Source organism: Bombus fervidus, chromosome 7, assembly GCF_041682495.2.
Source record: "Bombus fervidus isolate BK054 chromosome 7, iyBomFerv1, whole genome shotgun sequence".
In the NCBI taxonomy this organism is placed as follows: Eukaryota; Metazoa; Arthropoda; class Insecta; order Hymenoptera; family Apidae; genus Bombus; species Bombus fervidus.
Window position 1 is genome coordinate 10,888,752 of NC_091523.1, and position 15,892 is coordinate 10,904,643.

The 15,892-nt window shown below is 41.2% G+C and overlaps 1 protein-coding gene and 1 long non-coding RNA gene across 8 annotated transcripts in view; one reads left to right on the plus strand and one right to left on the minus strand.

Annotated features, from left to right (window-relative positions):
• LOC139989363 (putative receptor-type tyrosine-protein phosphatase mosPTP-1) overlaps positions 1 to 15,892 on the minus strand; it is a 419,667-nt gene that overhangs the window by 177,055 nt on the left and 226,720 nt on the right. The gene's annotated exons all lie outside the window — the stretch shown is intronic.
• On the plus strand, positions 11,448 to 14,091 carry LOC139989173 (uncharacterized). 2 transcript variants are annotated; one of them, XR_011800277.1, is made up of 3 exons: positions 11,448 to 11,642; positions 12,229 to 12,432; positions 13,295 to 14,091. It is a non-coding gene; the product is annotated as an uncharacterized lncRNA (long non-coding RNA). The 2 variants fall into 2 exon arrangements; XR_011800276.1 differs by lacking the exon at positions 11,448 to 11,642 and adding an exon at positions 12,070 to 12,153.

Below are 15,892 nucleotides of genomic sequence, written 5' to 3' on the forward strand. Positions count from 1 at the left end.
CGCCGGTAACGATCGAGCACATTGTTTTTCGATTTCCTGCTAGCTTTACGACGAGTTAATACCGCGTCCAACGATTGTTAAAAATTTACGATATCTGTTGAGCCGACAGTGCCTCACCGTTTACATACATCGTGAGGACCGTGATCCATGACGTTTTATCCGTTTTGGACAGCTCGTCGTTGACTCTGTGACTTTATGTCGACGAAGTTAACTGTGTGCCATTAAGCGTGAGTATTAGTGTCACGTTGAAGCTTGCGATCATTCAGAGAAACGTGAAATGGATTAATCAAAGATTTAATAGTAGAATTATCGAAGTGTAATGTGAATATATCGTGGAAATGAAATATAACGTGAGTTATGAGTCAATAAAATTGTAATATTTAACACAATTGATACTAAAAAAATATAGACCTACTCGAGCTGTGAATACAGATAGCTTTTTATCCTTATTCTTGGTAGTATATAAGTTGTGGATGTTTATAGATTTATTTAAAAATGCAAAAATGTAACGCAAGAATGCACATAATATGCAAAATATATAGAATATCGATAAGTGATCGAGTAATTAATAATTTCCTTAAACTCTCTGTCTCAAACTAATTTCCGGAAAAATGTACTTTCCTCAGTCATGTCACTTTTCTTGGGTCACGAAGCACAATTATAACGCGAGCACGTTCACGTGCAGTGGTCTATAATCGAAAGCGACACCGCTCAACATCCTGAGATTATATAATTCTAATTTTAAATAATATATTACCCGTTATTTTGATCTTCATTTTTCGGTGTGCAAATAAATTCAGTTTCAAATTAAATATATCATCTTCCTCTAAATAGATGATAATTAAGACGATACAACAAAAACGAACAACAACTCCAGAACCATTGCGATAAAAATCAAATTAACATAAAAGCATATTTTTAGTAACAAAATTAAAATATCTCATCATTTTAACCGTGATTGAGTTAGCATCAGCTAAATATGTTTATTAATTTCTTTCTGTTACTTTTTGCGAATAAGATAAACAGAATAGACTGAATAATACAAGATGAGGTATCAACACTTGATATTACAGCTCGATAAAGAAAATCAAAGAAGTAAAAATGAATGTTTCACTGTTAAAGCAGGATCACTCAATTATCTGGTAGAAAAACAAGCGGTCCGTTCGAAAATCGAATGGCGTTAAACCCGGTAATTTCTTTTCCAATCCGGTGTGTCGAATCGACCAAAAGAAGCATGAGTATAAAGGAACGTATGAACGGATACGGACGAATTATCGCGGCAGTTATAAAAAAACCAGGAATCTCGGGGATTGAGTCTGGAGCGAAGAAAAATTGAAATCGACCGCTGACGGCCAGGCCGAAGATAAAACACGGTCGGATAATTGATTCGGCGAGCCGTCAAGTGGCCCATTTCTTTCGATAAAGCGGTTTCAATCTACCGCGGATATCCGAAAATTTGTGAAATTAAAGTTCGACGCCGGCCCGTGCAAATAGAAGACATCTCGCCGGCCGATGTGATCGTCAGAACTTAAAATCGAAACGTGCTGACTGTACGGTACGTGTTTCCAAGTAACGTTGGGGTTGACCGTTCAATTACACCGCGCCAGCACGTGACTAACACTCTAATTATGTATTTAGTCTTAATTAGACAGGGACGTTAGAGGCCGTACTCGCGTTGGCTTGGCGCAAAACTTCCGAGTTCCCGCATCGTCGCCGCTCAACTCTGTCGCGCCAACTGGCGCCTCCGCCGCCCGAAATTTCGATTCGCGACAGCCTCGAGCCCCGCTACAAAAAATTCCACTACCACTGTCCACTAAACGGATTAAAATGTCATAATAATCCGCTGCCAACTTCAACGCCCGTGAACTTTCGCCCTAAAAATTTGTACGAAATTTCCCCGGAGATTTTCTACCGAGCATCGGTCTCGTTTTATCGAACTCCTTGAAATCTCGCAGTCCTCGCTACGTACTTTCGTTAAGGTACTTCTTCGAGTTGTTCGTTAACCCTCCAGCCGCGGGCAATCTCCATATTTTTCTATTCTTATCATGTACAGGTTTATCGTAAGGAGACTTTTAATATAATATAAAAAACGCGATGCGATAGCAGCGTAGGTTTGTGAAGAAACTAGTATGTCAGTGGGTTAAGTTAGTTTTAAGAGACTGAGGTGGATATTAAACGTGTTGCTTGGTTTATTCAAGAGACGAGTGATAAAATTGTAATAGTCAATGTATATTAAAATTACTTTAGATAAAAGTACAGAGATAGTGTATGCCGTGTATGTTATAGTTCAACTATAAGCTTGCTATTCGACTGTATGTGACTTGCCGTAATGATTTGTTATGACTGTCCTAGAGATCACGTTCCTCTATTTGTATCGACCGATGTTATTTATAAAAGGTACGAGTGTAATTCCGGCTAACGATTACAAATAACGACGATAATATTTTGTCTGAAGTTCTTTTACCTTTGAATCTAGCAAACCAAAACAACGTTGGTACTCCAAGCCACAACAGTATGAGTCTCTTCCGATTCGAATCTTCCGTTCATTCCGGAACAAAACAAAACATTCCGTGCCGCTACAAAACTACAAGCTTGATACAGAAATATCGTATAAAATATTTCTAAAATCTCCCAAGCATCTGATTTATCTTATTATCGCTTATATACTTCGTCCATCAAATTATACGGAAAATATCACGTTAATTTGTATCGCGGCGGATTCTTGTCGATTCTTGTCAATCTATGATTAATGGATCAGTGTCGAGATTCTGGATGCTAAGGATGACGAGTGAGTCATGTGATGAGGAACACGCGTGATATGCGGCACGCAGCGCGGCTCGATCGATATCAATTAACCAGCTTCGGGTGTCGAGAGTGGAATCTACGCGCGAGCTGTTAAGCGCACTTCGCGCAGTTAAATGGCTACCGTATTAGCTAGCCGTGTGAATCAACTACTATTGATATTTACGTACGTTCCAGTTGTAGAAAAGAGTACGTGTATTGTTGGAAAGAATGATAGATTGGAGTTAGATTTCAAGTTAGGTTTAGGATTCCTTATTCTTTCGTTCAATTCCGACCTATCGGATTCTGCTTGATCGGTCTAGAATCGCAAAGGCTACGGTGTCAAAGACGCATTAGAAAGGAGAATTCGAGGTAGAAATAGGATCGACTAACGTTAGAGAAAAGTTTGAGAAAATTGAGCGGTGTTTGCGAACTCGTCCGGTGTTAGTTTAGAAACGCGCGATATATGTGCGTCGTTCGAGCGTTAAGCGAACCCGAGACGGGGTACTTAATTTCTCGAAAACTTCTGGTCGCACATTTCGCTGCTTTGCGGCGGCGAACTTACGCAATTAGATGTTCAAGCCCAAAACTTGGCTAACTTTTCAACTGGAAGCAGGTCTGCAAGCCTATGTTCAACAGTGTCTTGATGAAAGTCACAAATCCGATCTTGCATGATGAAACTATTCATTCCCCTAAATGTGGATTTTCCAGTAAGCGAGATGAAAAATTTCTATGTAAGAACGTAGGAACGTAGAAATTATAGTAAGGACTCTTTGCCAGGACGCGTTTTGATACGTTACAGGATCGAATGAATGAAAATCAACGAACGGGATGAACTCGCGAATCGTTGCGACATGCGTGGAAGCTTGTGGAAAGAGAAGATTACAGAAAATCTTACTTTAACGTGTCTGTCAATATCTTCGAGTATCGTGTCATGTCTCATTTGGGAATACAAAAAAAAATCTCTGAAAACGCGAAAGGGTAAGTCAAACTTGAATAGATCTTCTTTTGTGTACCTGGAAGTTCTACCGTTTAGGACGTTGAAGGATTTGGTTCTCCCTCGTTCACGTCGATTCTTTCCACCCTTTCTCTTTGGCATGAGTTAGATTCCGGCTTAAAATAAACTGAGATCCACTTATCCGGAGCGAAAAAAAGGCTGATTCTTAGCAGACGCCGAAAAGGGAATGGCTTTTCGATGGGGCGAGCGTCACGGTCGAATGATTTTGTCGATTCGACGAAACTTTTCCCCGGGGTGCTTTCTCACGAAATTCCGTTTTCTCCTGACCCGTTCGTTCATCAGAAGACAAGCACGGCTCACAGCTCTGATATATTGGGCAGATAGCGCGAGCTCGCGTTCAGACATTATGCCCATTAAACGGCGTGACCTCGACGCGCCAAGGTAAATCGCCAAGGTTATAGATAGCTTTTTAATGGTCGCTTCCTGGTGTGCAACGTTTTTCTCTCGCTTCGTTCTTTGGTTTCTCTGTTCGGACGCAGAGACGTGTGACGCAAATTTCGCGAGCTAACGATGTAAATATCAAATATCAGACAAAGCCACGAAACCGAACAACGACAGGGCTGAAAACCGATAAAGAAACTATAACAGAGGCAATAACCAGTCCTTTGGAGACCGGTGATGGTGGCAGCTGTGATTTATTAGAGGCCGGCTGCTGGCTTTACGATCTCGTTCCGATCGCGTAAACCGGTAACAGGGCAACTCGCGTCAATATTAATACCACTGGCAGCGACAACAATCGAACTTGCGTTTCGTTTCATTGGCGCCCGGTCGACGGCTGACGGTCTGGTTACACGCGTTGTTGTTCGCGACACTCGCGGAAGCAAGATGGGCCAAATATTTGGACGTCTGCTGTGTCGTAGCGATTTAACAATCAGCCGTGCAACGTCCAAGCTTCACGCAGGGCTGCTTTTCAAACGGTTTTGCTCGTAACGCGCAACGAGTACACCGACCGTGGAAATATTGTAACTCCAACCGTGCGTTTTTCGCGAATATTATCGTGTACACACCGTCGAATATTTGCACTGTCCTCCCTTTCTCTTTCTATCTTTTTTTTTTTTTTTTCTAACCAAGAACGGTGGTTATATCTATATGTGAATTCCCTTTTTATCAAAATAAATCCATGTAAACGGTCGGAGCCGGTGCTACGGTGCGAGCAATTATCTGTGAAATGAAAGGCGCGTTTTCGGAAACGCTGCCCGCGGTGGCGTATACACGAAATTAACCAATACGTCAAAGAAAACAAGTTTAAACTGCAGTAACTGCGACGTTCATTAAGAATTTATTTTATTTATATTCTAGACTTTATAAAACACTTTTTCCGTCACATAGTTTTCAAGTTCTTCAATATTCTATTGCAACGGTACCATGTATACGTATACGAATCATTTTCCTTCGTGAATTTTAATTTCGTCATTCTACAGAAACGACATTAATATAATTTTATGAGGAGAGTGCTACTAATGAACCGTTTGTTGGCTTTTTAAATTTTCTTTTAGCTATACCAGATTTGAAAATGAAAAACAAGATGAACATACGAAGACTTTATATGTAACGCAAGAATGCTTCTCAAATATTCTATATATTTCAACAGCAAATTCTAACGACATGGTACTCAAATTATACTAATGGATAGTAAGGTGAAAATGTATTCTCATCAAAGAAATCCAATGCTTCATACGTTATAACCTGATACATAAATGTAAATCACAATACGTTCTAATTATTTAATCTTCCTGTTTCCCTAAGGAAATTTAAATCGTTCAGGTAATGAGTATCGAGTACAAGATTAATATACGAAACAACCCTTACACCACTTCGTTTTACAAACCAGTTTCATAAACTGTTTCAAAGATACTACGATTCGTAACAATTAACTACCTATTTTAAAATAGGACGTTCGATACTCAACAATAAAGTCAAGTTGTTTTGGATAAAGTTCTAACACAGTTCCACCAGGGTCGAGTCAATAGATCCTCGCCTTATTAAGTTAAGACAGAGAGCTTGTGGAAGCTTTAGTAGCGTTTGGCCATAAGGGTGCGCGTGGAAACCATTTGCCAGAATTCCCGTTTGGTGGCTGCTATTCAAGGAATTCGTTTCATGTCGAGCTTAGCGAGCCGGCGCCACGATATTTCGCAACGACACCGTTCATTCGGCTCGACATAGCCTTCAGAATTCACCCTAACCTCAGTCAGCCTACCGATGACGAAATAACGATTCCTCGGTATCGATATTTCAATCATGCTCTCTCCCCCTCTCTCTTTACATATTTGTTTCACTTTCGTGACACGGTTTTTGCTCGTTTAAATCCAACTCTACGCGAAGAATCAAACCTTAGCAGATCGAAATCGCGGGTGGATGGTAAACGAGTGTTCCATCCGCGAGGCTGAGGACGAGGGTGAATCGGTGTGGGGCAACGTTAAAGCGAACTTTCATGAGCCGGGAAGAAAGTCCACACAGGCTGACGCGCAGCCAGGAAGAAAATCGTATAAAGCATATCTAACGACCGATCCATTGATTTTCAATTTTCGCCGCGGGGAAGAGTCAGGTTTGCTGAATTAGCTTGCGCGAGCCGCGCCACGCCGTTGTCTCGACAGAGATTCAGCTTTGAAAACTTTTCAGGGGAGCTTTCGCGTCGTTATCGTTCCACGGCCTCGTGAAAAATATCTTCTCCTTACGACGATTGTACCTCATGTACCAGCTCCAGGATAGACTTCCGGAGAAGAACTACGATTCATCCTACTGTCTACTGTAAGAGCTCGAGCGAACTATAAAGAGAATAATATTAGACCATCTGAAGTTGCTACGAGGCTTCGAGTTTATTAGGTATCTTTTATTTCCAGATTTAAATTGTTCCTCTTATCGATCAAGCACCACGTCAGCGTTCAAGAAACAGCGACACATTGAAAGTCCTGTTTTTTCTTTTTGTGTGTGTGTGTGTGTGTATGCTTCTGTACAGTGGGACGCGTAAAGTTCGTATCTGCATACATCTGCGCGGCTGTTTCGCTTATTTACCTGGCTCGCTCGACGTTCTGAACGAACTCGCGTATCTCTGTGCAGTAACGAAGGACATTGTGCTCTAATATCGTAGAGAGGTGGCGAAGAATCTTAATGGACAAAGGTTGAAGATGCAACCAGGGTTCTTGCGTTCGTTATGCGTCATATTCGGTGAAAAACGGTATTTCACAGCGCGAAATTTATTTGGATACTTTGCTACCGTTTGGATACTACAAACTCGGATATTCGTCAACCACGGTCGGTTTGATCGACCCAATTTTTCAAACAATTTTGCGATAATGGAGGAAAGAGTACGGCGTCAATTGTAACTGATGGTACACGCTTCTGTTCCACATTTCCTCTACGCTTAATTTCGAAAGAGACAAAATCCACATTTACACCTCTACGATGGGTTTAATTAACGCGGGGCTCTGCGTTCTAGCTGGCGACGTTGTCTCCTTATGCTTGTGGAACTCCTCTGATATCGAGCACGTTCCTATACATCCGCGCGTAAATGAAATTTCGCGGAGCTCGCGAACTCTGTAATTGCTACTTTGCGCACGAAAAAGATCGCGCGGCTCGAATCTTCGAGAACACCGAGCGCAAGTTATCGCGAATTTGGCGCATGTATACAGCGCTGGAGAATCCAGCCAGCTATGAGAAACGAAACCTTCTGCGGACAACCAAGTAAACCGAAACGATTCACGCGTCCTATGTACCGTAGGTTTTCATGTAAGCGTTACACGAGTAAGAATGAACTGCACTGCCGTCCTTAAATATTTGGATACTACAAAATCATTGTAAATATCCATGTAACATATACTTGGAACGAAACATTTTAATCTAATGCCAGTGTCTAACGTTATACAATTAGTAGATATAGAAACTATACTTGATGCTAATTGATATAAACTTGAAAACAATGAACGAAAACCGACGATTGACGAACCGGGATGATTAATGTATGTAAGATAAATGAATCTAAGGATCCAGGTAGAAGATTACTGTAGAACCTCGTGAACCGAGACAGCTTGAGAAAAACGAAACCTTGGACGAAGGAAATCAAATAAAACCGTGGCTCTGGTATGCCACATCGAAATTGAAATCCTACGTTTTTCGTATTTAATCGAATTTCCAGATAATTTCCCCGGTTAATCAATCGTTCCAACTTCCCCTTAAAAGCATAACGTAGACAGCCAAAGTCTAGAGTGATTTACTGGCGGAATACCAGACCATAAATACAATCGATAGCCATCCCTGTGAGTCGCGCTTAATTGCCTCCGGTGGGGAGGGGATACATCTCGGTCGCGTCCGTGGCGGCGTTAAACTACTGAAACCCGATGTTCCCCGGTATACGATGTGGTCTTCCAAGAAATCTTAACCGGCTGGTGGTCCAGATGCGCGATCATCATTGCCCCCGGCTGCACCCTGGCACTAAGGATCTGCGACGTTAGTATCCTCTTGTAGGGATAGGATGGCAAATTTCCGCAACCTATCGATTGTGGCCAAGCGCCTTGCATTATCTTCCCTATGCGAGAGCCGTGTGCAACACGGGTGGAATAGTCGCGAAACACATATCAACGCCGTATTTCCCTCGCAATCTAGAGCCTGTGCGCGTTACATAAATTCATAGAGGCACGAGAAGGAGGAGGAGAGGGCGAGGGAGGCGACAGGGAGAGGGTTAGAGAAAGAGAGAGAGAGAGAGAGAGAGATGTAGAAGGGAATGGAACGTAGGAGGGTAGGGGAACGTGTGGAACATGTTTCGCGCGATAGTGTACATTTGAGATACAGCGAGCGGACTACGGTTCTAATTCCGATGACGTATGAGCTTGCATAACCTAGTTTTCTGTTTGCCAGCCCCGGTAATGAGTTGTCTAGTCCTTTCTCTGTCTCGCGGCCTACCTTTCTCTGTCCTTTCCACCTGTAACCACCGAATCCCTTCTGTCGGTGTTGCACCCCTTCACCAACCGCGCCGCCCGCTAGCCGTAACATCGTGTATTCGTGCTCCGTAAATTATACGGCTGACAGATAATCGTACGTTCGTAAGTTTCAAACGATCTAGACATGGGATGATAGGGAAGCGTAAGTAGCTGCATAAGCAGCGGTAACAGGGAGCAGAGAGGGAGATAGAGTTACACGAAAGTGGAAAGAAGGAAATCCGCGATGATGCGGAGGAGGTTAGCTAGCTAGAACGATAAGCGTGGTCGCGTGGTAAATTATGGAGCTGATTACCCGTCTAGATACCTCCGGTGGAATTGTTTTTAATGGAGAGCGACGGGAGATTAGCGGAAATCGGATTATCTTCCGGTGAACATTCGACAGAAGTCGAAGAGACTTTTCGAGTCAGAGAGGGGAGAAATTTTGCAAAGAGAGGAAATGGTCGTTGGGGTGAAACACCGACAACTGTCTTTTTACTCCGCTGAAACTTCTCGCGAACTGGAAGACTACAAGAAAATTCTATCATGCTGGAAACAACCTCTAAGAGGTTTTAGTTGCCGCAACTTTCGACCTCAGAATTCGGTTAATTCATGTGCATCGAAAAGCACTCGAAAGCGTTCTCCTCGCTTTCCCGAACAGTGTCTCAACGGATGCGGTGGTACTCGACACAGGAAATGTTCACCTGTGAATAGCCGCGGTTATCCCTGGAATCGAGCAAGCGTATTTTTCTTGCATGAAAGGAACAGAAAAGCGAGGAATTTGGCTTAATATACGAACGAAAAACCAATTTTTAAAAGTACTTTTCACAAAATTTGATATTTACAACTTTTCTATGCCGTATTGATCATCGCTAGAAATTTCTATTTACGAACCATGGAAGATTATTCTAGCGAATATTTTCGAGGAAATCAAACGACTGAATTTCCAATAATCCTTCTCTACAGAATATCGTTCGATATTTGTTGCAACGAATCAGCATGGAATATTCCACTAATTATAAGACGAGAGCAAAACAAGAATTCGATTCCTTTCAGTCAGATATTCCCGTCTTGAATGAACTCGCCGGAAGAAAAGGGAAAAATTAATATTTCTAGTAGCGAGAAAGCACGACGTCGGCGAGAATTTCTCGCATGAAAGAAAACGGAGAGCATCGGCTGGCGTTCAAAGCAAAAAGTAGCTCCTGAGCTTGCTAGAACGGCGAGAATTTTAACGAGCATAACGACCTACGATGTTTATTAAATCGATCATCTTATCGTAACGCTGTGCCGCGATGATTTCAGGCCGGATATAGACGAGTAAGTATCTGGTGGCACGTGAAGCGACGATTTTTCATTGGTAACGTTCACGAAGCTCCTTTCATCGCCTGTTTGCCATCTCACTGGTTGCCGAGACAGCGGCAATAAAACAGATCGTTCGTCGCCGCTTTTACGTGAGATCACGCTCGCTGCAACGCGCGCTTCACTCGCGCGTTTTGTGACTCTCTGCCTCTGCTCTAGACGCAGAAAGATTCGTCACGCTGGTGTCCCGGCGACCGTCAACGAATCTGTCACGTTACTCCGCAAAAATCGCAACGCTCCGACCGCGAAAGAAAACGCCTTCGCGTTTATAGCGCGCGAGGGTTGAAGTTCTGCGGAAGTTTTTTAGTGGCGGTTAGTTGAAATCACTGGAAAAACATGGGGCAAAAATTCAACACGGTGAGTTTCGAAGAAAATTGGACCGGTCGCCCGACCATACTAACCAGATTAACTTTTACACGATTTTTTTAACGCTGCAACTTTACTAACAAGAAAAACATAAAATTTATACATACAGAAAATGAAAATACACAATGTAATGAAAGAGGTGCTGTATATTTTACAGAAAATCATTCAAAAGTACGCCATCATGAATTTATAAAATTTTTGTAAAATTATAAACTGATCATTTTAATTATTTTGATAGATGTAGTATTAAATGTTTTGTGTGTAAGAACATATTGCTTTTATCTAGTAGTTTACTATCGAATAATTTTCGAGTGACTATAGTGATTCAATATAAAAACAACTCGTACCAAGTTTTATATGATTGCAAAAATACAGTAACAATAAGACAACACGCAAAGAAAAGTTCATATTTTGCCTTCTTTTTGCTTCACCATTCGTAATGCTGCACATATATTCCAGTATAGACAATGGCTTGGTGAGTCTCCACATCGATGGATTTCACTTCCTGCCAATTGCTATTTTCTCTTTTATAACATTCTTCTGTCATGTAAAAACACAAGAAAATATATATATACGAGAAAACATCAACGGTGTTCTTACGATACTATAAATGGACATACATTTGACATAAAATGTATCAAATGAGATGTTACGTGCTGAATTCTCCTGAGACCAATGAACATATTGACTTTATGTTCTTTTTCGAATTAAATGGTTCAGGAAAGTACTGTATCTGGTATTGTACAACAAACTTTTTGTAGCGACTGTTAGACGAGTAGTAGGTCGTTTCCTTAGATGATTTTATAGAACAGATTTTTTATGTTTCCATTATTCGATGTTTCTTATTAAATCGAATAACATTCACCTAACCATTTTTTCTTTTATCACCCTGAATATCGTTGTTCAGGTTACAATTTCACTTTACACACGAATAAGCACACTTTTTCTATCGTTAGAATTCAACTTCCAAACGTTTGAAACTATTGTAAACAAGCTTGACGCTTGCAGAAGGAGAGCTAGCGAAGAAATTTGGGACAAGAAACTAGAGTTAACTCGCCATTCATCGAGAGACAGAAGGGGAACCAACCGCACGCGTCGTTAGATGTAACAAATGCAACACGGTCGAGAAGGGTGCACAGAGGGAAGAAGGTAAACGAGCGTCCGAATGCGTGAGTGTGGCCAGGAAAAAAGGTCGCCAACTTAACGAGGTAATTTAATCCGTTTTGTCAGCCAAGCCAGCCAACAACGATGCTTTACGGGGTTTACTTGCAACGAGAGATAATAACTCATCGCGAGTTTTGCTGAATCCGCGTTTACCTTGCTTCTGATTTGCCTTGGCTGTTGCACCCGCGTTTGTTGATGACGCTCATTTCATCCTTCACCGCGATACCCGAACAAGTAGTAATTAATTATATTGACCACGAACACTCGAGGCATTTTTCCTTCCCGTTAAACAGTCTCTTTCATCCTTTCTACTAATTGCATTAAAATTAAGTTATTAGACTATGTATCAGTTATATTAGGATTAAAGTTTCTTTCAATTCGTCTTATACGTCCACCCGAGTGACTTTAGACATTTTAATGTTACCAGTCTATTCAAAGGATATCACAGAACGCGAAAAGAAGTTGAATCTCGAATTTTTTTCAAGAGATACAGTCTCGCGAGAGTGGGATAAATTCCTCGTAATTGTTCGTTGTTTCGTCAGGCGTTATCTTGAGGTAGGTTGAATAAGTGCTGGCGCGAGAGTAGGGTTCATTTGAAGCGTATCTCATTCGTCTATCTTATTTTTACAGGGCTGGACCAGCCGGAACCAGAGATGAATTCTTGCATGCCTTCCATTGAAACACCCTGCCGGAAATTACACTTTTTACTTTTCCCCACCTCTGCGAAATTGAGTGGGTGCCTAGAGCCTGATGAGAAGCATCCGCAAGGAAAGCCAACGTGCAACGCGAACTCCGCCCGCTGAATGTTTAAATGCACGGCAGGACTTTATCTCGGTAAAAAATTATGAAATTCAGATCCGTCTGTTGCGAAAAATGGCGCGATAACGTGCAGAAACAGTAATAAATATTTCAGCGGGATAAAACGCGGATTCGCGTGCATTCAGAGCCGCTTCTGCTTTCCCAATAGATTTCTATTTTTCTGGCAATGTACCGACCGTTTAATCCCAGAAGCGGTGCACCGATACAATGTAACGTTGTTTCTTCTGGAATTATCGTCGATCAAATAATTATAATTCAGGAATTTTTCCTACATACGTGCATTGTGCTACTACATTTTACGCATTCGTTGGTTACAGCGTGTCTCGCATTATTTATGAAGTTGATTGTCGTGTATCTGTTATTGAATGTAATCGATCGGCAACACGAGCGTGTTGCAAAAGGAATTTACTCAGTAGCAAACATTTTGCGCGATATTCGGTGATACTAAGAGATACTTATCATGAAAAATCGCACGAAATTTCGACACACCGTTGGACGTAGATTCAAGGCGACAATCGACCGACCCATATTTTCCCAGAACCCCGCACGTTGAATTAGACTGTCGAATTCTCGCCTTTTTTTCCTCACGTGGCGAATTCGCGAAATTTACCCCCGAGACGTGAGGAGCATCGGCGTCTTTGTCACGGATTACATACTGTATATCCGGGACGAGAGAAGGATACCGGGGAGCCCCTGAAATATATTATCCGGTAGGGGACGTTTCCACCCCCTTATTTCGCGTTTCAGCTCCGAAGCGAACTGGCCTTGCGAGTGCTCGTCCAACCAACCTAGCAACGCGTTGGGAACAGCAACGATCCTTAACTTTACCGCTGACACCTCGAGTGTCCAAATAAATAATGCGCCTTATTTGTTATAGGAATTGTACCCAGCAAGGGATGAAATCTGCGGCTGCCGGCAGCCAACACCAGCCACCCGGAAATCTGCGTGATTAAGTGCACCCTTCGTTGGACGATAATTGCTCTACAAATACGCGAAATTTATTGCGAATTCACCACTAGACACCGGGGACACGTCCCTTTTGCAACCTACCACGAATTTCCCCGGATCGACTACATCTGACGGTCAAGTTAAATAAACGATTATCCTCTCTTTATTTCACTTTACAGCTGATAAGCAGTATCTTGACCATTTGTAAATTCTCTTCAAGGAAAGACGTCGTATCGACCACGTTGTCGTGGGGGAAGCAGTTAAAAGAAAGTTCTCCCAGTTTGATACGGTATATTTTACGGAACACCACGACTATTGTTTTTGTGCGGTGTGTTCAAATTTCCGCAGTTTATATCGAATATTTTAATTTAATGAACTGTATGAATACAAATGGAATACCAAAATGTAAAAATATCGAATTGCAATATACATTATACAAACAGTATGTTAAAACTACTTTTGAAAATAACTTGTTGAAATATCAAATGCTGCTTGGAATATGAAAAGTTAATAATTAAATATGATTCGATACTGCAGCTACTATAAATACATCCGAATAATTTTTGCTTAAAGATTTAATTTTTAATTGAATAACAAGGAAAGGTATAAAAATCATATAAATGATTTTCCAATCATTATTTCAGCCAGTGTTCGATATAATTTCATTAAAGCTTTCGAGACTTTTATCTCAGTCTCTTGACAAATATTGTGACAGTTAATGTCTGCAAACCTCGTGCCATACAATCAATAAAGAGTATCGTTAGTAATTGAGCTTGATTTCTCATTAATCCATTATATAACGAACGCTAGAAGGATTTCATCGTTCGATGTCCTGCGAAGTACGAGAACGGCGCGACATTAATCGAGCTGCACTCTTTGCTCGATTAATAAATTTCACGGTAGTGAAAGCACTTTGTAATTTCCCCAGGCAAGCGAGATACCTGTCAGATATATCTCGCTCGAAAGAGATTTATAATGAAAACGAGAAATTCATAAAGTCACACCGGCGAATTTACAGTTATACCGTGGGTCTCGCTCTCGATATTATTAATCGTTGAAACTCGCGGTTTCGACGTTGAAATAATCTCCCATATCCGAGAGGTCGACTATCGTTATCGACTCGTGAGCTTCGTCGAACACAGCCCGGAGTAGTCGAATGTTTTTCGTTGCAGAGTAAAATTTTAATCGCTCCCCGTCAAATTCCAAAAACAGAAGATCTCCGATATTTTCACCGTACGGTTCGATCGATTCCACGAAGAGAGGTTAAAAAATATAGTAGAACGGACAGCAATTTCAAACGTTCCGTGTAATCAGCGACGGCATGATAAAAATACGAGGGGACCGGTAAAACGCCAACGAAGCGATACGCGACAATGTGGTGGGATCGGAACGTTTTCGCGAAATTTTAGTTTTTCGTTTTTCACCAGCCAAACAATGAAGTATATACCGCGTGGCGGACGCAGTGTAAAATCTTTGCCAATTCCGCGAGATTTAGCGCGTCCGCTATCCATAAAACCGGAAATTGATTACGTTCGCGCTAATAGAATTTTTATTCGCGCGACGACCGGTCTCCGTGCGCGAATTCACTCTCCATAGTCCGTGGCAAATACAGAACCATGACGATGTTCTGGAATCGCTTCCGCGGTTATGGTATAAATTTCATCGAGACAAGACTGTCTTAGAGTCCTATCACTGGTGAACTGAGGTTGTGTTCGTTTAACGGATTTTATGTCTCCCCAGTGTAGCCGTTATGAAAAGAATTGCGACATAAGTTTTAAAAACGCCCTAACGTCGTTGCACTTAGTTTTAATGATGAGATGGATATGCTACAGTGTAAGTTTCGGTCAAGTTAATCGAATTGCTTGAATTCCAGCAATTGAAATCGAATTATTTATTTTTTATCATCTCGATTTCGAAGGAAAATATTCGTTTAGATCCTTTATCCTCTACTATTATTGTTTTCTCATTCACTAGCAGGTCCTCGTTACACGATCTAACTAATATTACCAATAGAATTCTACAGTTCGTAAATTACCAGTATATTATTGAATTTTCTTATATAACGGTAACAACATTGATAATTAGACAAATGAGATTAAATTAAATTCGAAAATTGCGATGAAAATTTTGTTCATTAATAAATTACAATCGAATTTTGCAAGCTACGAACCATCTGATTACCTTACTGGGCGTAAAATTGCAAAATTACAGCAGAGAAGCCTATAACCTACAACCTGTAACTTACAAAGTCATCAATATGTTATAACTTTACTAATTTTACTCATATATACATTTAAGCATCTAGAAATCGGTTTTCAATATTTCTGCAGCAATGAGTCGCAGACCATAAATATAAATAAACTATTACTTTTGCATTGGTTCGATAGCTAGATGGAAAAGTTGCGATATAAAGATAAACAGCTAAGCGACGGTAAAACGATCTTCATGAATGTTTAACGTTCGATCGTCGTTTAAATATTTAATTCGCCCCGTGGCGCGTGTAAACGCGAATAAACGGCCGTCGCAG